The sequence below is a fragment of the Emydura macquarii genome, unplaced genomic scaffold (assembly GCF_026122565.2).
Source record: "Emydura macquarii macquarii isolate MOO-44397 ecotype Brisbane River unplaced genomic scaffold, CSIRO-AGI_Emac_v2 contig_2205, whole genome shotgun sequence".
Taxonomy (NCBI): domain Eukaryota; kingdom Metazoa; phylum Chordata; order Testudines; family Chelidae; genus Emydura; species Emydura macquarii.
Window position 1 is genome coordinate 32,779,465 of NW_027132342.1, and position 24,944 is coordinate 32,804,408.

The following is a 24,944-nucleotide window of genomic DNA, read 5'->3' on the forward strand; positions in this document are numbered from 1 at the left end:
TACAACAGCCAGAAAGTGGGGTCATCATAACTGTCAGAGCTGAATACTGTTATACTGTACTGCAATATCCAGCTGGTTGACTATCAGAGCATTACCCACAGAGCTTTCCAAGCTGTGATTACTTAACCTATAAAACAAACTCCAGTGTATCTCTGAAATGTTTTAAACATGATGAATCACTTTTATGTGCCATACCATTTACACTGAGGTGCCAGGTTAATAGTTAACGTCAGAACTATAAATACTTCATAGATATTCAATCTAAAGATAATCAGTGGATTCAAAAATAAGACCTTCAGATTGTAAATTTTTCCACAGTGCCATATACTATGATTGGTGGACCTAGTAAAGTACATTAACAGAGTGTAAAAAAATCATTCTTCAACAATTATTTTTTTCTTCAGGCTTAGTGTCTTGATCTATTTATTGATTTGGTTTCATCTCAGTAGTAATATATGATGAAAATCCAGCAGTGCAAGTATCTGTGTGAAACAACCTTCTATATTTTTTCTTTGTTCTACTGGCAAATCTCAAACAGTCAGCTCTACATCTGTGTGGCCTTTGACACCAATGCCTGAAAAATGAAGAAAATCTGTGATCTATAAAACTGAAATAATTTCATGAGCAACATTTAACATTTTCCCTACTTGTTCCAAACATCTGTGATAAACAGCATGCATGATAGCATTATTAAGTGGAAATAAATGGTCTTTGATATGGTACTGGGGCTTGGTTTCAGTATAAACTACTGCCAAAGACCAAATTATCTGAGTTTAAATTCTGACCTTAGTCATGTTTTAGCCCTATCTAAGGAAAAGTCATTTCAATTACCTCACAAAAGGAAAAACTATTAATTAGGAAAATATCTGGAACAGAAAGAAAAATAAATCATATAGCAAAAAAGAGCTTTTCCAGAATTCCACTTCATGCTTTCTTCAGCAATGTGGTTAGCGGTATTTCAAAGAAAAAATAATTCCAGCTGTGAACTGGACTTTATTTAGCTGACAGATTAAATTATTTTAAACTGATATATTTTAATTACTTTGATACTAAACCCTATTAAATGGTTTAAAATGTCATTTGCATAATATGAAAGACATATTTACTAAGATATGAGTAATTGCACTCTGAATCAACCCTGTGTTCAAATAGTAAAGTACTAGACCTAAGAGTTGTTAGAAACAAGATATGCACTACTATGCAATGTATATTACATGTAATACATTTGTTTATACTTCACTTCCAATGTGCAATCAGGCCATGCATTGCAGCAGTGTTGACTTCATATTTTACATAGTTATGAGCTAAGCCTGCATCCCCTGAGTTGCCTGGGTTACTGTCTTCAGAACATTGGACAGGAAATGGTTGACATGACAAAAATATGTATCAAGTACTATTGTGCTACTACAACAATAGTAACTATGCAGCTTTTTTCCTGGGTAGAGTAACTACCCCAGACCAGCAATAATTCTCCCCCTTTAGTAACTTCCAATGGAACTCTAAAGACAGTCGATGCATTTTCAGATGTACATTTATTATGTTAATATTCAAATGCTATCCTGTAAATTATATGCAGTTTCATATCATTTTGAAATCTCAGATGCCACACTATCACAAAGCAAATGTGAATGTAAATAGAAAAGTACGTTACCTCTCCCACAACAAGGAAATGACACAGCAACTACTAGTCCTGGACTGTATGGCTGGTGCAAAAGGCACTTTATGAAGGGAAACTTTACACTCTCTATGGCCCAGTCAGATCCCTTTTAACAGAACCAAAAATGTGGATATGTATATGAATTATGTTTAGTGCAGGATATCATGGTAAATGCCCACATTTTTTATTACATGCATAACGAGGCACTGAACTACTTTCTTGTCATTCTTTGAACACAGCTCTTCCCACAATTCATCTGTCTGCATAGTTGTTTGTAATCACTTCCACAACATTTCCTGGGTATAACACTACCTTGCCTCCACCTGTCCTGGAATCCTCTTTCATGCCATCTTTTGCCCTGACTATTCTAATACTCTTCTCCATGTTATCCCCCAGTCTAAACTCTATTGACTCCAGCATGTGTGGTTGCCCACTTTCTCCCATGTAGGAGGAGGCATGAAAACATTCACCAAAACCTTACTAGCTCCCTATTTATTTCAGGATACAGTTTAAAATTGTCTTCTCTGGCCCATATTCATCCAAGAGTCTGTATCACTTTCTGCCAGCATAAATTCTAGTGAGTTCTGAAATGGTGGAAAGTCCTCTGACTTTCCTCTGAATGCAGTGATGGAAAATAGAAAACTTCCCCTCCATAGAGAACCTGCAGTGCACTAGCACTGCTCAAAGCGCTGGGTGCATGGCTAGGATAGCCAAGGGATGCTCAAATTTAGCAGATCCCTGTGGTGCAACTCCTCTGGACATTCAGCCACCATTTTCAGGGTTCTTGTGGAGTCCTGGCTACAACTGAAATATTTCCTTTCCAGGCAGACACCCCGAAGTGGGCGACAGGTAGTGGCAGCACCACCGGACCATTGGTGAATCCCCATAAAGCACAAAGGGCCAGGCTGTCTCTGAGAATAGACTTCATTGTATCAGTTTAGGTTACTTTGGCCCAATGTTTGTAACACACTCAGTGGAATTTCTCCAGTCTGGCTCAAAGATCATCTACCACAGGACTCCTATGTGCCCCTTCATACAATGCTGGGACTAATAGGAAGAGCATTCTTTGCAGCCCTTATTGTCCTAACCACCCATTTTTATTTCTCTGCCTCATCAACTCTCCATTGCATTTCTAATATTGGCTGAAAACATTGTTTTCTTTCTTGCCTATACCTCCTAATTTCTCTCTTCCTCTGCCACTACCTAACTATACAAAATAAAATTATTGTACAGATGAATTGTCGAGGCCATAAAGTCTGAATCCATGGGAAAGTTATTATAGTCACGGTTTTCTCACTAGTAATTGATTCCAGAGAGAAAACACACATTATTACATATTATCTAGTTTGCAGTGCAGATACCTAATCCTGCAGCCATTCTATATATGCAACTCCCACTGAAGTCAATCAGAATCATGCATGCAAGAGCATTGCAGGGTCAGGATCAGATTTACTTTCATATCATTTTTATTCATTGACAAAGTGTTTACTTTCCAGTTCATTATAAAGAGCGATAGGCAAACCACAAAAAGTTACAATGCTTGGATAAGCAACAAAAACTTTGGATGCTCTTCTGAACTATATCCCAAGTGTCTAAAACTACATGATTCTGCACAGCTGGGTTGGAAGTCTCACAAGATTAGGTATTTCAGCACTTCTGCTTCAGAATGAGGCAATGTACAGACATACAATAAACTATTCTATATCGAGGAAGCAAGTTACCCACATTTTTCAAACCTTAAGCTTGATTCTGATAGAAAATGCCAGTGTCATGCTGATTCTTATTTTAACAAAACCAGTCTGACAATCCCTAATAATATTGTTCAATCATTGTTTTGTCATTTTTATAACACCACCTCCTTTGAAAACCAGGTCCAAACCCTGCTATTATATACTATGAGAAAGTACACATCCAGATCACACCTTTATAGCTTGGTCAACCACCATAAAATACCAGTCCTTGAGTGCATTGAAGCAAATAGAAAAATTCCTACTGACTTTAGATTTATATCAAAATTGTGATCCAAACTTCATGATTTGGGCCCATCTCTAGTCTCTATGTAACAATAAGAACATGAACACTGAAAGACAATTCACTAATTTGTTTTACATAATATGAAGTATATTATTTCAAGTATAAAAAGAAAAACCATTTTGGCCCCTGAAGGAATGAAGGTTAATTTTTTAATGGCACCCACTGGTTATCTTCCATATCTCATTTCTATGTTTCCATGATAATCAAATGCAAGTTTCAGTAAACCAAACTTAGTAATATCAAAGTTCTGGTATTATAATACTCATTTTTCTTGATGACATTGCTATGCATCAGATGCCTTATGAAAGCAAACACTTCATTAGATTAGTAGTTTCTCAATGATCCCACACTATATATGTTCGCCAGATGTTATGATGATTTCATATAAAACACTTAAGTAAGCAGTCTAAATGGCAACTTCAGTGTTTCATTATGAAGATAGGGAGTACAACAACTGTTTTTGCTTCATTAATGCAAATTAAAACATTTTAATAAAGATCTGAAAAATCACTATTTCTAGTAATTAATTCTTTTTACCTCCTAAGCTCTTTTTATGCAAACCTTTAATAGATTTATAGTTTCCAAGGCTAGATGGGACCATCTAGACGGATCTCCTGTAATACATAGGGCATAGAACTTCCCCAAAATAATTTCTAGGAATTATCTTTTTGAAAAACATCCAGACTTGATTTTAAAATCCACCATGATCCTCGGTATGCTGTTCCAATGGTTAATTACACTTACAGTTAAAAATGTATGCCTTATTACCAGTCTGAATTAGTCTAGCTTTAACTTCCAGCCATTGGATTCTATTATACCTTTCTCAGCTAGATGAAGAGCCTGTTATTAAATATTTGTTCCCCATGTACATACTTATAGACTGTAATTAAGTCACCCCCTTACCCTCTCTTTGTTAGACTCAACCAGCACAATCTATGTAACTTATCACTATAAGGCATGTTTTCTAATCCTTTAACCATTCTCATGGCTCTCTTCTCTGAATCTGCTCTAATTTATCAACATCCTTCTTGAACTATGGACACCAGAGCTGGACACAGTATTCCAGCTGTGATCTTACCTGTGCCAAATATAGAAGCAAAATAGTCTCTCTACTCCTACTCAAGATTCCCCTGTATATGCATCCAAGGATTGCATTAGCCCTTTGGTCCACAGCATTACACAGAGAGCTCATGTTCAGCTGACTATCCACCACAACCCCCAAACTTTTTCAGAATTACTCCTTCCCAGGATAGAACCCCCACTCCTAATCATGTAAATATGGCCTACACTCTTTGGTCCCTGATGTATACATTTCCATTTAGTCATATTAAAATGCATATTATTGCTTGCACACATCTTATCAAGCAATTCAGATCGCTCTGTATCAGTGACATGTCCAATTCATTATTTAGCATTCCCCCAATTTTTGAGTCATCTTGTAAATTTTACCAGTGATGATTTCATGTTTTCTTCCAGTTTATTAATAAAAATGTTATATGGAGTAGGTACAAGAACCAATACCTGTGTGACACTGCTAGAAAAAACAAATGTTCTATGATGATTCTACATTTACAGTTACATCTTGAGACTGATCAGTCAGGCAGCTTTTGATTCATTTAATGTGTGCCGTGTTAATTTTATATTGTTCTTGTTTTTTAATGAAAATGCCATGCAGTACCATGTCAAATGCTTTACAGAAGTCTAAGTCTATTGCATCAGCCTTACATTTATCAACCAAACTTATAATCTTATCAAAAATATAACAAGATAGTTTGACAGAATCTATTTTTATAAACCCATTTTAATTGGCATCTTGACTGAGATTGGTGCTAGAATGACAGACCTATAATTACCTGCATCTTTGTTTACCCTTTTTAAATGTTAGCTTTCTTCCAACTTTCTGGAACTTCCCCAGTGTTCCTAAACTTATTGAAAATCAGTGGTCAAGCGAGCTTCTCAGCAAGCTCTTTTAAAATTCTTGAATGAAAGTTATACACACCTGCTGTTTTAAAAATATCTAACTTTAGCTGCTGCTGTTTAACATCTTCCTGAGATACTAGTAGAATGGAAAGAGTGTTATCATATGATATAACTATATCATCTGTTTTTTTCCAAATTACAGAACAGAAATATTTATTGAACACTTCTGTCATTTATAGATAATAATGGATCAATACCATTGTTAAGGTTCTTTTTTTCCCTAATAAACTTAAAACCCCCTCATCCTTATTGTCTCTAACACTGCTGGCTATAGATTTCTCTCTTTCTTTGTCAATTTTCTAAAATTCCTAGCTTCTGATTTACATTTATTATTAATAACTTCCATTTTTTTTCATTTCTTATATATATATATATTGATTTTTTTAAAAAGCTGGCTTCACTTCCCCTCTGAACCAAGTTGGCTTTTTTAACCAACAAGGCTTCTCCCTTGCATATGGAACTGTGGCTTTTAGGGCATCTAGTAAGGTGCTCTTAAACAACTCTCCACTATCATTCCCTTTTATCTGATTCAATTTTTCCTCCCAATTGATTTGGCTCATTTTTGTTTTCAGCTTTGTGAAAATGGTCCTGTTAAAGCAACAGGTATATTTATATCACTGGTCAGGACTTTATTCTGTGTGCACATTATAAGTGTGATCAAGTCATGATAACTTGTACCTAAGCTACATTTTTTAGTTCTGTAATCAGTTCCTCTTTATCAGTCAAGCTCAAGTTTAATATAGAATTTCCCTCTCCCACTTCCATGTTGGATGCAACACTTTTTGAGTTAGGAAATTACTATTTATCATATTTAGAAATTCAAAGGGCATTTTAGTTCTGGCCTCATGAGACTACCACCATATGTCACTCAGATTGAAGTCCCCCAGGGTTATACAGCTATTTTTGCCTACACATTATAGATAAGTGCATAAGGAGCCAGTCAACCTATTTCCTAGTGTGAGTTGGTAGTCTGTTGCAGACACCAACTAATTTCCCCTTTTTGCTTCATTTGTTAGGACACTGGTCCATAAGCATTGAAGATCATGGTTTTTTGCATATAAAGGAGGTTTTTTCCCCCAGAAACAGAGTTACTTTCTAGCCTAAAATTTTCATTATAAAGTCATAATTTCATACACTGAAATTACAGACATCTCATATGTGTCTGAATTGGTCAGTGTTAACACAGTGAGAGTTTTTAATTTTTCAAATTTAGCTAGTTCCTAACGGTTTGGAAAAGGCAAGCTGGGGTGTTGTGCTGGAGAGGAGGGAAGACTTATGACTGCAGGAGGGCCCTCGTAAAAGTGAATAAGGAAGCATTATTTAACCTTTCATATAATACAAGAACCAGGGGTCACCCAATGAAATTAATAGGCAGCAGACAAACACAAGGAAGTACTTCTTCAGGAAATACACTGTCAGCTTGTGGAACTCGATGCCAGGGGATGATGTGAAGGCCAAAAGATAACTGGGTTCAAAAAAAAGAACAGATAACTTCATGAAGGATAGGTCCATCGACAGCTATTAGCCAAGATGGTGAGGGATGTTACTCCCTACTCTGAATGACCTTAAGCGTCTCACTGCCAGAAGCTGGTTCTGGACAACCATAGATCACTTGATAATTGTCTGTTCTGCTCATTCCCTCTGAAGCGTTTGGCACTGGCCACTGGCAGAGGACATGATACTGGGCTGGATGGGCCATGGGTTCGATGCAGTGTGTCCATTCTTATTTTCTTACCTGAACTAAAATTTTTGTTTCTTCATTTTCAGGTTAACCCAAGATGATTCCCTTCCCCCTCCCCCTCCCAATTTTTCAGTTCAGCCACCAAACCCAAAATTTAGCTAGTCATAATAAGAAGCCATCAAAAGCACACATGGGGCAATGTAAAAAAATGAGGGAAGTTAGAATAGTCATTGAACCACAAAATGATTCCTTGCATTCTGATAGCTGGGGAAGATAAGGTGGCTAGGCAGTATAAAGTTGTGTCAGCAGGCTGGGGTCAGGAGGAAGGAATAAGGGTCAGCCTATAGGGTCAAAAGAAGAGGAATCTGATAGGAGACAAAAAACCCAAGGACATTAACATTTAAAGCTGTTTTCAGCTAATACACTAGGCAAAATAAACACAACATATGAGAGTGCAACATGCTTTGAGTCTGAGAAAATACCTAAAAAACACCAAAAGAAACAGCTGACATATGCAAAGTTACCACCAAAATATGAAAATATGTTTTTTATTTCTCCAGTGTGTCTTCTTGGTTTTCTTAAATGAACATGAAGAAGGAAAACAGTTTTACAGAAATGTAGGAAATTTGAAACTAGATGGTAGCAGGGAGCTGAACTGGTGTTTATATTGAGCAGTTGGACCTCCAAATAGTTGTCTATTTCCCTCTTTTGCAAATGGAGGCAAAATGTAATGTACCTGCTGTGATTATATATAAAAAAACACAAAGGCAACCATTCTACATACCATGCTTTCTGTCAGAAACCCTTCCTAATCTCCTTCAGTGGCCATCATTTTGTAGTGCGAGTCAGTACCCTCAAGTTCTTGCCTTTCACACAAGTGAAGATAGTTATTTTAGCATCTTGCCTAGGGAAGATCAAATCCATTTGACATTAGATGGGGGCCAGTATGAAAAGGTCCACAGAAGATCGGGGACAGTACAGCATGTGGTGTGGAAGATCTGAGTCCCTCTGTCTCAGGTTCTTTAAAAAAAAATTAAAAAAAAGATAACAATCATCAAAACGGATAGTAGCCCACAGCTACAGAAGTGACAAGATTTAATGCCAAATATAACTTCACTTTTATATTGTGGCCCTTCTCCCTATCCATTTTGCTTATTTATATTACAATCCCTTTGAGGCAGACTTTGCCTCCTTCCATGTCTGCTAAATACCTCACTCACTTTGGCACCATGGGTCAGATTCTTGGCTATACTATGGCCGAGGACTCCCCTTCCCCATTATCCCACCCAACTCCCAGCACAGAGGGAATGTCTGGGAGGGGAGGAGTAGAAAATGCGACCAGAACCTTCCTATTTTCTGATGATCTCTGCCTACCCCTTTGGCTTCTCTAAATTGTGTACCAGGATCAGGGAGCCACACAGGTAACTGCGCAGAAATCAGGCCTAAGATATTTCATCCAGATAGGTGAAACATTCTGAATGTCATGAATGACAGAAAAGTCGTCACTGTAGAAGTGTAAATGCAACCTAAGATGTAGCTGTAGCCCATGCTCCACACTTAAAATTATATATAAAATTAGCCCCTGTATTAGGAGGGTGAAAATGTCATGCAGCTCAAGGCTTGCAAATCTCTCAAACAATGTGTCTGGTTTACTAAAAAGATTGTAATGCACACACTAGTCTATGCACTAAGCCAGAAATTCTCCTCTGTGTATGTGAAAATAACTCTTGAATATTTCAGTAATTCCCTTCCAAAAACCATACTTCTTGCCCAGCCTCGCACATTTGATCAAGCCATCTTAGAGACAATAATAATAAGATTAAATAAATTTAGAAAAATGAACAGTATCTTAATTTCTGCCTAAATCCATCTCCCAAGTCTGTCCAGAAAGAAGCATCATGGCCGAAGATCATATATCTGGAATTTCAGGCAGATTAGTTCAATTCCAGGAAAGCTAGGATGGGGGTTTGAGTTAGGCATATAATGGGGAAGCTAGCTTCATCCTTGATTTAGTTCAGGAAGAAATACTGTCCTTTCATCATGAACAGTATTTTCATTAGATTTTTTCCTCTTACCTCTGACCCCTGTTTTGCAGTCTTTGTGCATCACTACTATTATTATTTTACTGTGTCCTCTCTCTCCTGTTTTTCACCATATTTTTTCCTCCACTACCTTTTATCTCTCTGCTCCTTTTAGCACAAGATCTCCTGAGAGGAGCACAAACCCAATAACTCAGGCTTGAGCAGTCCTTTCAAGACCATGATTTTCAAGTGGGTTCAAAAATAATCAAAATGAATTCACCCATCCCTACCCAACACCAATCTTCCTCAACAGTCCATTAGTCATTTCCCTCAATCCCAAATGGATTTCACTCATAAGCACAGTACTCTCTAAATTCAATGTAAAGGACAAGCCAGTTTTTTATCCTCTGAGGTAGCTCACCCCTGACATTCCTACTTGTATATTATTCTCTTGTGCATCGAGATCAAAATCTTTTTACATGTCCAGGTAAATTATACCCATGCCTTGTACTGTAAATTATTTGTTTCTTCCTCAAACTTCATCAAGTTTATTGCATATGGTCTCTGTTCTGAATAATATTAATATATGGAATGAAAGGATCATTATCTTCAAAGAACCAATAGTGCTTTATTGGGGGAAACATGAAAAAAAAATTAGAAGTGTACCTACTGATATAAATGTATCTTTCATTCTCTGCTTTTTGTCCCCCATTTTCACAAGAGGATTTTTTTTTTTAAGAATTGATATGCTCCTACTTTTAGTTATCCCTCACATGAAATCATCCTACCTTTGTAGCATTTTAACAACTTCTCAACAGGTAATTGTGTTGTCACAAACACAGGATTAGGACTTCAGGAAAGAAGGAGAAAATGAAAGCAGGCAGGAGCAGACTCTAAACAATAAACTCTTATTTTCAAGAACATCTCCCCAGTAATTAAAACATGGGAAGAAACTTCTGAAAATGAGTGCCTTGATATCATAAATGTCTCCAAATTGAATATTTTGAAGGGTTCCCATGGGGTACTGATGGCTCTTTAAATTATGATTTTCTGGATTAGCCATATTATATCCACCTTGCATCTGTAGTTTTGTAGAGCACCTTCTAAAATAAAGGCATTAAATTAATTATTTCCACACAACATAATGTGTAATCTGTATATAGTCTGGCTTAATTTCTCCACTGAATATGGCAACAAATCAATCAGAAGTAACATCAAATATGTTGATATTATAATAAATATGTCAACCACACAGCTGTGTGTGTCAGTGTTCAGGATGTGTGTGGTTGGGATGGGAAGGATACTGAGTAGGAGGAATTTAAATTCTAATCCAGTTCCCACTCATATCAGTGGAGGTTGGATTGGCACAAAACACTATCATCTGGAAGAGGTGTGAAGGATCTCTGGAAATTCATTGAAGCGTGAGAAATGGAGTCATAGGTAGTAATTGGGAGAGACAGGTTAGATGTGTAAACAACGTTTCAGGAAGGGTTTGTCTTGGTGAAAGGATCCACCCAACTGGTAAATTGAAAAAACCCAAAGCTCGTCTGTCACAGAATATTCTCTAGTTTTACCAGCGCATGTTCATCCTGTGAGGGAAAATCAGTCTCTCTTTTTACACACACACACACACACACACACACACACACACACACACACACACACACACACACACACACACACACACACACACACACACACACACACACACACACACACACACACACACACACACACACACACACACACTTCATGCTCAGCAGGAAGTGACCATTCAAATTTATCAGGAAATAAAAGAAGCTGATGCACAAAATCTTCAAATGCAGTTTGACAGCAGAATAGAATAGAATGGCTGGTCTACAGGAGCTAGACAAACTGTAAAAGTGTACTCTACCAAGCTTGTTATTAGAGCACTTGAAACAAATTGAGCCTGTAAACTCAGATATGGCCAAACCAATACCATGTGATATTCACTGCAATGCAATGAACTTTAAAGATTTGCAAAATCTTTAACCACAAATTGAACCACTATTATCCACCTTAATGTTAATATAAGCATATCAGATAACTTTTGGATTTGTCACAATATTCAACATCAGCTACAACCATTTATCAAGACTACTGGTTAATACTTACTGAATTCTGAATTTAGTTAGCCATTTGAAACCAAATAGATCTCTGCTTTAGTGTTTAAATAGATATGTAAACTTATAACAAAGTCAAGGATTGTCACTGTTTTTTAGTGAGGGGAGGTGAAATTTGCCTAGAAAATTAGGTTTCTAATTTCATTTGTGATTTTTATTGTATTGTCACTTATTAACTGGTATATGTAATGTTCACAGATCCAATGTGTAGACTGACTACTGATGGGTGATCTTCAACTGGTTTCGTGTTTAGGTTCAGATAAGCAATCCTAAAGTTTGCACACTAATCCTGAGCTATTGTCTTCCTTCTATTTGCGCTAGAAATAGCAATAGAAGAACATCTATGTGAAATTTCTCTAATTTTGCATCTGATGGCTGCAGGGAGCAGTAGCAGGCAAAATTGGAGACAAATCTTAACTGAACTTTTTGCACCTCAAAAAGGTTGAGTTAGGATATGGTTTGATTTTGGGGCTCAGATTCAGAAGGATTGTTATTTTATCCCAATCTCAACCTGCTATAGAAGATCAGCTTCAACAGCATACATATTTTCCAAATTTTATAGGCTAATATAAAATCTTGAACTCAATACAACATTCAAGATGACTGATTGTTGACCTAATACTATGACATTTTGGTTCTAGCAGTCAACCCAGAGGGTTGGATTCTGATCTCAAACAAAGTCTGAGGTTACTCAGATCTGGAGGTGACCCATTACCAGTTCTCTGAATATTGACCTGGGCTTTTATTTGGATTTCATGGCCCAATTTACCTCTAACTTATCTCCAGTTAGGTCAGTGGAATTACATTGGGGTTGAATTCAGCCCATTATATCTTGCAATCTGTTGTGCATAACTAGGTAGCTGAAAGGAACTGTTCTCATTATGTTTTCTACATCTGCATCTTTAAATAGAGGCAACTGCTATTTTGTGTTTCAACACAATGCAAGTTATTATGATATCTGTCTCCTGGAGACTTTAAATTTATTTTTTGCTTGAATCTGAAATAAGTCACCTTAACTGAAAAAAAAAAAAATATATATATATATATATATATATAAAGCTTTTAAAATGACTGCTTTTCATCCTCCATCATATCATATATTAAAAACATATGTACTTCTGTTACAGTCCCTAGTTTTACAAGTTGACTTAAAAATATCAAACTAAGTCAACATTTTAGAGTTCAGACTTCAAATGTAGCTGGAAATCAGATATAGGTTTCGAGAGTTTGGGCATGACAAAACCGTATTAATAACATATAGTATTGTTTGATATTTTTGACTGTCAGGACTGCTTTCACACTTATTAGATGTATCATATTACAGTGTTTCTCATATTTCTCACATAGATGAAGAAATTTGTTTTAGGAGATTGCTGTAAAAGTTGTTTGTACTGAAATTAACAGATTCTGAATATTTGTGGCAATTTATGTTCTAGATTCAAGGACCCTTATCTGAATGATATGAATGTGCTTTATAACAGGAGAGCAAGACTAGACCTAGATAACTGGGAATCTGGGTCCACAGAGAGATGGATACATTTAGTGAGAGTTGGGAGTAAGTTAGAATAGCTGTAACTAGAACTTGAGGGAGAGCCATATTTTGGATCATCTTATATTGTCATCACTGCTATGCTAGGAAGTTTAGTTCTTTGGAGATAATAAAATAATTTGCTGAAGTGTTGGAGCAATTCATGTTCCTCAACTGATATCATCCCCTTTTCCACCACACCACTTCTAAATCTCTACTCTGTATACATCCTTTAAAGAAAAAAGGACTTCTTTAATAGTGAGAGAAAAGGTTATTCATGTTAAATCTGTCAACTTTTCAAACTCAGTCTTCTTATATCTTGCTCTTTTCACCTGATTTCTTCAATTTGCCATTTTCTCATATCAGTTTCTCTAAAACTGTTGATTTAATGCCTTAAAATGAATATACCTTTTCCTTTACTTTTTTCCAGATGAAAGTTTGAGCATGAGCTACCATTGTTAAAAGATAATTAGTTAAATAACAAATATCGGCAAAGGTCACAACCAGCAGGGTTTCTTGTGATTAGCAGTGTTCTTATCTGATATGATTACTTCTGGTGAAATATTTGCACTCATTTAATTTCTATTAAGTTACACCAATATTAAAATCAATGTCAAAATTTAAAAAGGAGTATGAAGTTATATGTAATAAAATAGCACTTTACATTTTCAAAGTAATGTGTATACATTAAAAGATTGCATTTGGCAGCCATATTTGACAAATTATTTTTATGAAATTAAATTGATTTGCCCTTTGTGTTTACATATAATCTCTTGTTTAGGGGGCTGGAGCACAGGACTTATGAGGAGAGGCTGAGGGAACTGGGCTTGTTTAGTCTGTAAAAGAGAAGAATGAGGGGGGATTTGATAGTGGCCTTTAACTACCTGAAAGGGGGTTCTAGGGAGGATGGGGCTAGGCTGTTCTCGGTGGTGGTAGATGACAGAACAAGGAACAATGGTCTCAAGTTGCAGGGCGGGAGGTCTAGGTTGGACATTAGGAAAAAGTTTTTCACTAGGAGGGTGGTGAAGCACTGGAATAGGTTACCTAGGAAGGTGGTGGAATCTCCATCCTTAGAGGTTTTTAAGCTGAGGCTTGACAAAGCCCTGGCTGGGATGATATAGCTGAGGTTAGTCCTGCTTTGAGCAGGGGGTTGGACTAGATGACCTCCTGAGGTCCCTTCCAACTCTAATATTCTAATATTCTATGATTCTTGTTAAAACAAATTGTTCAGTAATGTTTTACTTCAAAAGAAGCTTTTTGAAATTACTTCAATTATCTTTCCCCCTATTAATATTCAAAAACAAATCCTACGTCATTTCAGTAATCCAAATACAATAAAAAAACCAAATACTACAGAAATTGTCAGAAATGCATTTAACACCATTGCCTCAGTGGCATGACCCCACGAGGGGCTCTCATGCTGAGATCTTCAAGACTTAGCATGCAGCATTGGAGTTGCACAGGTAGCAGAGGTGGATGTGGTTAAAAGAAGAAGTGGTGAGGAAAGTGGGTGAAACCAAGCAGTAACAATTAAGATGTCTGTACAGCAATGCAAGGACCCTGGGTAACAAAATGGAAGAATTAGAACTACTGGTTCAGGAAGTGAAACCAAATATTATAGGGATAACAGAAACATGGTGGAATAGTAGTCATGACTGGAGTATAGGTATTGAACAGTATGCGCTGTTCAGGAAAGACAGAAATAAAGGCAAAAGTGGTGGAGTAGTATTGTATATTAATGATGAATGAATAAGACAGAATCTGTTTGTCTAAAATCACTTTGGGGAAGAAAGCTAGTAGAGGGTCCTCTGATATAGTGCTTGGGGTATACTAAAGACCACTGGATCCGATTTGGATATGGAAAGAGACCTCTTTAATATTTTAAATAAAATAAATACTACTGGGAATTATGTAGTTATGGGAGACTTTAACTTCCCAAAGATAGATTGGAGAAAATGTGCTACTAATAATAGTAGGGCCTGGATTTTTGTGGATGTGATAGCTAACAGATTTCTTTACCAAATAGTTGCTGAGCCAACAAGAAGTGATGCCATTTTAGATTTGGTATTGATGAGTAGTGAGGACCTCATCGAAAAACTGAGGACAACTTTGGTTTGAGTGATCATGAGCTAATTCAATGTAAACTAAAGGGAAGAATGAACAAAAATAGATCTGCAACAAGGGTCCTTGATTTCAGAAGAGTCAACTTTAAAAAATTAAGGGAAATAGTTAGGGAAGTGGACTGGACTGAAGAACTCAAGAATCTGAATGTGGAAGAGGCTTGGAATTACTTTAAGTCAAAGTTGCAGAAGCTATCTGAAGCATGCATCCCAAACTTCATAGGGAAGGGTTGCAGACCACGTTGGATCAGCAAGTGTGTCAAACCAGATGATTAAGAGAAAGTAGAAAGCCTAGAAGGAATGGAAGATAGGAGGGATCAGCAAAGAAAGTTACCTCTTGGAGGTCAGAAAGTGTAGGGATAAAGTGAGAACTGCAAAAGTTAAGCAGAGCTGAACCTTTGAAAGGGAATTAAAACCAATAGTAAAAGGTTCTATAGCCATATAAATAAAAAGAAAACAAGGGAAACAGAAATGGAACAGCTAAGTATTGAGGATGGTGTGGAGATTAAAGTTTATATAGTCATGGCTCAACACCTAAACAAATATTTTGATGCAGTTTTTAATGAGGTTAATGAAAACCTAAGGGGTAGTGGCAGGGAGGCTAGTGGCAGTGAGGATATGGAGGTAGAAATTACCACATCCGAGGTGGAAGTCAAATTCAAAACATCTTAATAGGACTAAATCAGGGGGTCTGAATAATCTCGACTCAAGAATATTAAAGGAACTGGAGCATTAAATTGCAAACCCAATAGCAAGGATTTTTAATGAATCTGTAAACTCGGGGATAGTACCCTATGACTGGAGAATCACTAATTTTTAAGAAAGGGACAAAAAGTGGTCCAGGAAACTACAGGCTTATTAGTTTGACCTCAATTGTATGCAAGGTCTTGGGAAAACTTTTGAAAGAGAAAGTAATTAAGGACATAAAAGGTCAGTGGTAAATGGGATAAAATACAACATGGCTTAACAAAAGGTAGATCATGCCAGAGCAACCTGATCTCCTCCTCTGAGACAATAACTGATTTTTTTACACAAAGGAAATACAGTAAATCTAATCTACCTGGATTTCAGTAAAGCATCTGATAACATTCCAGATGGGAAATTATGAGTTAAATTGGAGAAGATGAGGATTAATATGAGAATTGAAAGGTGGATAAGGAGAGACTACAATGGGTCATACTGAAAAGTCACTGTCAGGCTGGAGTGGAGCTCCTCAGGGATCGTTCTTCGAACCAGTCTTATTTAACATTTTTATTACTGACCTTAGCACAAAAAGTGAGAGTGTGCTGATAAAATTTGCAGATGACACATAATTGGGAGATATTGCAATATAGAGGAAGGGCTATATCATACAAAAAGATCTGCATTACCTTGTAAATTGGAATAATAGAAATGGGATGAAATTTAAGAGTGTAAAGTGCAAGGTCATGTATTTAGAGCCTAACAAGAAATGTACTATAAACTGGGGATTTATCAGTTGAAAACAACAGAAGAGAAAGACCTGGGTGTATTGGTTGATCACAGGATGACTACGAGCCATCAGTGTAATGCGGCCGTGAAAAAGACTAATAGAGTCCTAGGATGATCCTAGATCTGATGAGATGGAGACAGGGAAGTGTTAGCACCATTATACAACGCACTGGTGAGATCTCGTATGGAATGTGTGTGTAATTCTGGTCTCCCATGTTTAAGAAAGATGAATTCATACTGGAACAGGTGTAGAGAAGGGCTATTAGGATGATCTGAGGAATGAAAAACTTTATGAGAGAAGACTCAAAGAGCTTGGCTTGTTTAGCCTAACAAAACAAAAGCAGGGGGGAGATAAGATTGCTCTCTATAAATACATCAGAAGGATAAATACCAGGGAGGGAGAGGAGATATTTAAGTAAAGCTCCAATGTTACACAAGAACAAATGGATATAAACTGCCCCTCAAGACGTTTAAGCTTGAAATTAGGCAAAGGTTTCTAACCATCAGAGGAGTGAAATTCTGGAACATCCTTTCAAGGGGAACCGTGGGGGCAGAGAAACCTAACTGGCTTCAAGACTCCCAATAGCAAAAATCCCCAATGGCCGCAGATGGGACACTAGCTTAGGAGGACTGTGAGTTACTACAGAGAATTCTTTCCCAGGTATCAGCCTGGTAGGTATTGACCACATGCTCAGGGTGGACCATATTTGGGATCAGGAAGGAATTTTTCCCCATGTCAGATTGGCAGCGGTCCTGGATTTTTTGATTTTTTTTTTTTTTGCCTTCCTCTGCAGTATGGGTCACTGATCATTTGCTGGTTTAAATTAGTGTAAATGGCAAATTTTCTGTAACTGAAGTCTTCAAACCATGATTTCATTACTTCAGTAACTCAGCCAGAGGCTAAGGATCTATAACAGGAGTGAATGGATGAGGTTCTGTGGCCTGCAATGTGCCGGAGGCCAGACTAGAAGATCAGACGGTCCCTTCTGACTGTAAGGTCTATGAGTCTGGGATTTCAAGCCAATTCTCCAATTTGTCAAGATTCTTTTGAATTATAATCCTGTCGTCCAAAATGCTTGACACTCCTCCCAGCGTGATGTTATCTGCAAATTTTGTAAGCATACTCTTTACTCTATTTTACGAGCCATTAATGAAAATATTGAATAGTGCCATAATTGGGACAGACCCCCAGCAGGATCCCACTAGATACATCCTTCCAGTTTGACAGCAATTGCTCTAAACCTTCACTATAAAAGTAATGCTCCCAGAAATCGGTTTTCCATTACAGAAACTGTGTAGAAAGTGTCCTGATAAAGCAGCACACTGAAAAGTCTAACTCCAATTTTGATATTGCTATCTGTTCTCTCCTCAGACATATGACTGCATAGGAAATCTATGTCAGAGATGCATCAGTAAAAAATATTATTAATGCAGCCATTATTATAGAAGATAATTCCATATATAAATCAGGACCTTATTAGGTCTAATTGCATGCTTATTTTTGCTGAAAATAATAAAAGCATTTGTTTGTCAAATCATAATACAGAACTTGAGAATTTTGCTTTGTCATAATGTTATGTATCTTACTTTTTATTTTGTTCTCTCAGTTAGACCAAGGTCCAAATATAACTCTCAGCAAAGGTTTTTCAGCAAAGTTATTTTAAAGATGTTTAATAAAAGCAGTCTTTTACAGTAAAAAACCTGAAGAGAAATGAAAAACCACAGAAATGACAAGAAAAAATCTTTGCCTCTTGTCATTATATTTGTAAGGAGCTGGTAGCTAGGTAAGCTGAGCATTTATGAAGATATAAGACATGCTTTTTCAAAATGTGATCACTTTAACGTAAGTGACACTGTTCTTTTAGAACTCAATCTGGAAATTTAACACTGATTTCATTGGGAGCAAAATCAGGTCCATAGTATTTATAATTTACTTATGTTTCCAGACCATTCAAAAAAAGATCCCAAGATTCTTTAAGTTTGAGGCTACAAACTCCACCTGTACCTTTTTCAGGGACACAGTTTAAAGATCATTTTTGGAAAGTGACATCATTGAATAAGAAGTTTCATATTGTGCAAACAAATTAATGTCACATATACACCAGTCAAATTAAGAAAAAAAAAAAAAAAAAAAAAAAGAGGAAGACACTTATTTTAATGAGATGCAGCTTCTCCATGCGGAAAGCCCAAGTGAGCTCAAACAATTTAAGGTTCCGTTCCCAAGTATTTAAAAATGCAAAATGTAAGTAATTCACTTGAGTAGCGTTCCATTTAAATGTAAACCATTCTTTCCAACTTTAATCCATCTATTGGCATATTTCATTTCCTGACAATGATTAAATATGGAAAATGTATAACATGTCAGTTAATCAGTGTAGTCATTTGTTATGTGCTTATATATACATGCTTTCTAGAATTTCCAATTTTTATTTTTGAAGCAATTATGTCTGTTTTTGTTGAACCAAAAAAAAAAGTAAGATTTTGCTAATTAGATCCTATGAAGTAGTAAGAAAAAATAAACAAACAAGGCTTTTCCTAAGGACTGTCTCTGAGAAGACTTTATACTCCTGTAACTGTGGTGCCTGGAGAGGCCTCACTGAGATTGCTCAATCAGGGCAAACTACAAAGAATGGGGCAGACAATCCACAAAACTGCTAGTGTATTTTAATACTTAGACCCACCAAGCCAGCCACAAAATAGCTTCTACTATACCTTAATGGTTATCAAGAAGCCAAAAAATTCAGTTTCCCTTAAGCAATCCAACTCTGGGCTCCCACCCAGACAGCAAAGATAAATATATGAGGATTACTTAAAAGCTTGTTCACCGTATATAAAATTCTACCAATCCCAAGAGATAGACACATTACCCACCAGGTCAATGAATATTTCAGATTTTACCAAAATACACACTTGCAGCTAATTTTTATTAACTAAACTAAGATTTATTAAAAAAGAAAAAAGAGTTATTGTGGTTAAAGATCATTATACATACCGTTAAAGTTCTTAGGTCAATTTCCTAGTAGAGATGGTGAGCTGCTGATTTGTAGAAAGTCGTTCCAGAATCAATTCCATAAGTTATAGTACAATAGGCAGTCCATTTATAGAGTTTGTTCAAACCCTTTCATAAGAATTTACAGGGACAGTTCAGGGTACCTGGAGACTTTAGTCTTGCAGCTTGAACTTCCCCTGATGAAGTTTAAGCAGATCTGAGATGAAAACAGGATCAGACTCGAAGCTTCTTTTATAGTTGAAGCTCAGCTTATAAACCACTTGACAGCAGATAACACAAGAGGGGCCTTCCCTGATGAGGAATAGGCAGTGTATATGGTTGCTTTGATGTTAAATTTCTGCTTCCAATGTATACACAGGTAGACTAGTAGTATTAATTAACATAAGGCAATTATCCTTTCAAATTATTAAGGCATTCCATTATGGCACAGACAATGTAAGCTGAAGACAATTTAAGTAATGTTATTTCCTGCAGTATCTTGCATCTTTGATCTTAAGGTTAATTGAACCATTCACAAGTATAATATAATGTAATTAAGACATGAAAGGGAATTAGCATCTGCAAGCTAATCTGGTTACATTGTTAACATCTAACAAGATATAGGTAAACAGACAAATACAATTAGTATTTACCTCTAATATTAGAGTTAACTAACTCAGTGTTACAATTCCAATTTCATGTTTAGCTAGATTATGTTTTTATGTAGGTCCTGCAGCTTTAGCATGAAACGGAGTATCTACACACGAGTTTTTGTTTTATGCTGTTGTTTGCATTCTATGAGTTTGTTTTGCATGCTGTAACTCAAGCTAACTGATTATCAATTGACCCCAGTGAACAAACATGAAGTTGTAAATTGTGTCTAATACACGTCACAACCATTCATACCCAGAGGCAAATGTTGATTCCTAATTGGTGGTGCACCTGACACAAAACTCTAGGGTAAACTCTGCCAGGACTGCTCATGAGTGTCTTTTTTAGCAATTACAAACATTTGAGTTTCCCACATTAGAATTTAAAATAGTGTTTGTTACTCGGTTAGCTAGAGTTACAACACAATAAAAAATTCTAACGTGGACAAGCCAAAAGAAAAGGAAGTTCTGGGGGTAGAGAATCAAAGGGAATGAGGGAAATGTATGAGGAACAAGACAAAGTGGGCCAAAGTGACTTGGCCTTTACAAGTGAGTTATGGGTGTCCTGAACCTAGCTAGGGAAAGCTATGGAGTATCAGAACTATGTGAGTTAGGGTATATTGAGCTAAAAAGCCTGGAGGACAACTGAAACAAAGAAAAGATTCAACTGTCCAAAAGGTTATTTGAGGAACATTGACAAATTTGAATAAGCTTTTGATAAGCAATCAAAGTTTCAGGTGCTTAATACACTTATCCCAGAAGAACCCCTAAACTTTTTAAAATTCACCAATCCCCAAATAACATCTGCTGCATGTTTATGGTGAATAAATAACTTGGGCAATAAGTAATAGTGCTCTTGATTAAAATCTAGTCATATGACAAGATATGAAACTAAAATGTATCAAAACATTTACCAATCGATTTTAATGCTGCTCATACTGTACACTGACATAGAAGAAAAACATCTGATTAAGCAGACTTGTATTTGAACATAAGGTTGCTCCTTACTTGGTACCAGAGCACCTTGGGCCGAAGATTGATAATCAACTTTATAGTAATTTCATTGAACCTAAGGCTATATGTTCTGGACACCCGGGTGAAGGGAGGAGCAGAGCTGTCAACCAATCACTACTTGGTGGTGAGTTGGATCCGACGCATGGGATGCCAGTTGGATAGACACTGTCCCAGAAACGAGGCCCAAACGAGCAGTGTGGGTTGTCTGGGAACATTCGGTGCAGGACCCTGTGAAGAAAGACTTCAGTTCCCACAACTGGAAGAACTTCTGCATTCTGAATGAAGTCTTGGACATTGAGTCCAAGGGGACCATGTTCAGAGCCTCAATCATTGAGGCAGTCCACGAAAAGCTCTGGCCTGAAGACAGTTGATACCTGTCATGGTAGCAACTCTAGGACCCGCTGGTGAATACCAGGTGTGAGGGAAGTTGTCAAGGCAAAAAAGGAGGCCTTCCAAGAAATGCTTGTGAATCAGACTCCTGATACAACTGAGAGGTACCAGCTGGCTAGGAGGGCTGAGACTGTGGCGGTCATTGAAGTGAAAGACAAGGCTTGGGAGGAGTCTGGAAAGACCATGGAGAATGACTACTTGATGGCCTCAAAGGTGTTTTGGAAAATCATTCGTTGCCTTAGGAAGGGTTGGTGGGATGTTGCCTAGGTTGTTCTCAGCAAGGGTGGTGAAACGTTGACCATGACTGAGAAGATTGTTGAGAGGTGGAAGGAACACTTTGAGGAACTCCTCAACCTGGTGGACACCCCATCCTTTCAGGAGGCAGTACTGGAAACCTCTGGTGGAAACAGATCGATTTCTCTTGATGAGGTCATGCGGTGGTAAAGTGCTTTCACAGCAGTAAGGCAGCAGGGGTGGACAAGATGTTGAAATTACTGGATATAGTCGTGGTGTCGTGGTTAACATGCCTCTTCAGGTGCAATACCTCGGGATTGGCAAACCGAGGTGGTAATCCTGATCTTTAAGGAAGGAGACTAGAGGGCGTATTCCAACTACAGGGGGATCATGCTCCTCCTCCTCCCAGGCAAAGCCCATGCCAGGGTGTTGGAGAAGAGGCTACGTGTGTTAGTTGAACATCAGATTCAGGAGGAACAATATGGCTTCCATTCTGGATGTGGAATAATGGACCAGCTCTTTGCTCTCTTGCAGATACTCAAGTGTCATGGGAATTTGCTAATCCAGTCTACCTTTGTTTTGTAGACCTGGAGAAGGCTTATGACTGCCTTCCCCAAGATGTCCTGTGGGTAGTGTTGAGAGAGTATGAAGTATCTGTGCCGCTTTTGCATGCTATCCAGTCTCTCTATTCCTGGAGTGAGAGTTGTGTTTGCATTCTTGGCATTAAAATGAGTTTGTTCAAGGTGGGTGTTGGACTCCACCAAGGAAGCGTCCTGTCCCCACTCCTGTTCATGATCTTCATCTTCCTGTTCATGATCTTCATGTGATCTCTGAAGCACACTTGAATGCTTTGCTGCTAAGTGTGAAGTGGCTGGGATGAGAATCAGCACTTCCAAATCAGAGGTCATGGCTCTTTCCCAGAAGAAAGTGGACTGTCCTCTCCAGATGAAGGGGAAGTGGCTGCCCTTAGTGGAAGAGTTTAAGTATCTGGGGGTCTTGTTCAGGAGTGATGGTAAGCAGAGCCTGAAATTAACTGGAGGATTGGTGCAGCAGCAGCAGCAGCAGTGATGAAGGCACTGTACTGATCTGTGGTAGTGAAGTGGGAGCTGAGTTTTTGGATAAAGCTCTCATTTTATAGGTCAATCTATGTCCCCATCTTCACCTATGGTCATGAACTTTGGGTAATGAACAAAAGGATGAGATTGCAGGTATAAGCGGCGGAAATGAGGTTTCTCCACAGGGTGGCTGGGCTTACTTTCAAGATAGAGCTTGGCTATTTGGGAGATCCTCAGAGTAGAGCCACTGCTTCTCCAGATTGAGAGGAGCCAGCTGAGGTGGTTTGGGCACCTGATAAGGATGGCTTCCTAGCAGGCTTCCTCTGGAACTCTACCGGGTACATCCCACTGGGAGGTAGCCCCAACACTATCTTCTGGCTGGCCTGGGAATGCCTGTGAATCGCCCAGGAGGAGCTGGAACCTGTTGCATAAGAAGGGGAGGCTTGGTCCTCCCTACTCTCCATGCTGCCGCCACGACCCTCTCCAGGAAAAGCAGCATAAAGGAAAAGAAGAAGACTTTTGGGGTATAGACTATTTGGGAGTACCAAAATAGACTATTATAGTATTGCCAATATCAAGCTTTCAAAAACCATGAGTCAAGCTTGCCCAAAATCATGAGATTAAAAAAACCCAAAAAACTTCCCAGTTTTTAAACCAAGTATCTATTTTGGGTTCTTTTGGGGTTTTTTAATTTGCCTTCTTCTTCCTGATACATTACAGTGCACTTGCTTCTCATTTTTAAGTTCTCTCTACAACCTTCTGGGCTTGAAGCTTTTTTTTTTAGATGAAAAAAAATCTCATGCAATCTCCTCAATGTAAAATCACAGCTGCTGGAATCAAAACATCAAAAACTATTAATCTCATGGTAAAATTGTGAGAATTGCCAATACTCCCACTTACTCAACAAATGTCAAATCACAAATTGTCAGAAATAATAATAATAAAAATAAATATGCTGGTTTCCAAATCTTAACATTTATTTTGAAAAAATCCTCATTGGGTCAAGAAAGACTCCAAGGCTGATTCTTTAACAACAAGGAAGCATATCTTGGTGACTGGGAACTGGGCTGGGAGTCAGGAGACCTACATGCTATTGCCAGTTCAGCACTGACCTGTTATGAGACCGTCACAAGTTAGTTCACCTTTCTATGCCTGTTTTGTTCGATCTTGTTTTCTTTATTTAGGCTTCGTCTACACAAAAAATTGCAACAGTGTGATCAAAATTATGATTTTTTTTAAACCAGTTTTGTTAAACCAGTGCAAATGTGTGTTGCCATTGCTTGGGTTTAAACCCAGCTTACATCAATTCAGCTTGTGTCTGTAAATTTATAGGCACAAGATATACAGATATAATCATTTCTAAACTAGTACACACAAAAAAGTTGCACTGATTTAACTAAGCTCATTTCAATTAGACAAGTGCATTTTAAGTATAGGCAAGCCCTAAACTACAATCTCTTTGCAGCAAAAACTGTAACTTTTATATTTGCACACACTCCCTAGCACAATGGAATTAGATGTCTTTTGGGCCCCCGGCCACTACTGTAATAGAAACAACCACCAGCAAAAAGTGTGATAGAAAGACCAAACATCTACAAACACTATGTAAGATAAATCAAATTGTGAAGAAACTTCTGTAAGGCAATCGAAACTTGGAAAATAAAGACCCTGGAAAAAAGTACTTACCTGTCATATTGTGTTACCAGAATCACCCATAGTTCTTCAAATATACTACATGAATGAAGTGTGCTTCTTACAGCCTATAGTAGGACATCATAATCCACACTACACAAGACTTGTGCATGACATAAGAGAGCACTCACAACTTACAATCACAGAAAATGCAAACTCTTGATCAGCTAAGGACACAGAATAGATATGAGAATACTCATTCATGCTTTTCACATAACAAAAGATATTCAAGACCTCTCATGGCATCTAATAAAGAAAAATGTTAATGACAATGCTGATTGAATC

At 37.5% G+C, this 24,944-nt stretch overlaps 1 long non-coding RNA gene across 1 annotated transcript; it reads right to left on the reverse strand.

Annotated features, from left to right (window-relative positions):
• Positions 1 to 220: 220 nt before the first annotated feature.
• LOC137160546 (uncharacterized) lies at positions 221 to 19,931 on the reverse strand. The gene is made up of 3 exons (XR_010921916.1): positions 19,628 to 19,931; positions 8,137 to 8,372; positions 221 to 574 (listed from the first exon to the last, which is right to left on the reverse strand). It is a non-coding gene; the product is annotated as an uncharacterized lncRNA (long non-coding RNA).
• Between the last annotated feature and the right edge of the window lie 5,013 nt (positions 19,932 to 24,944).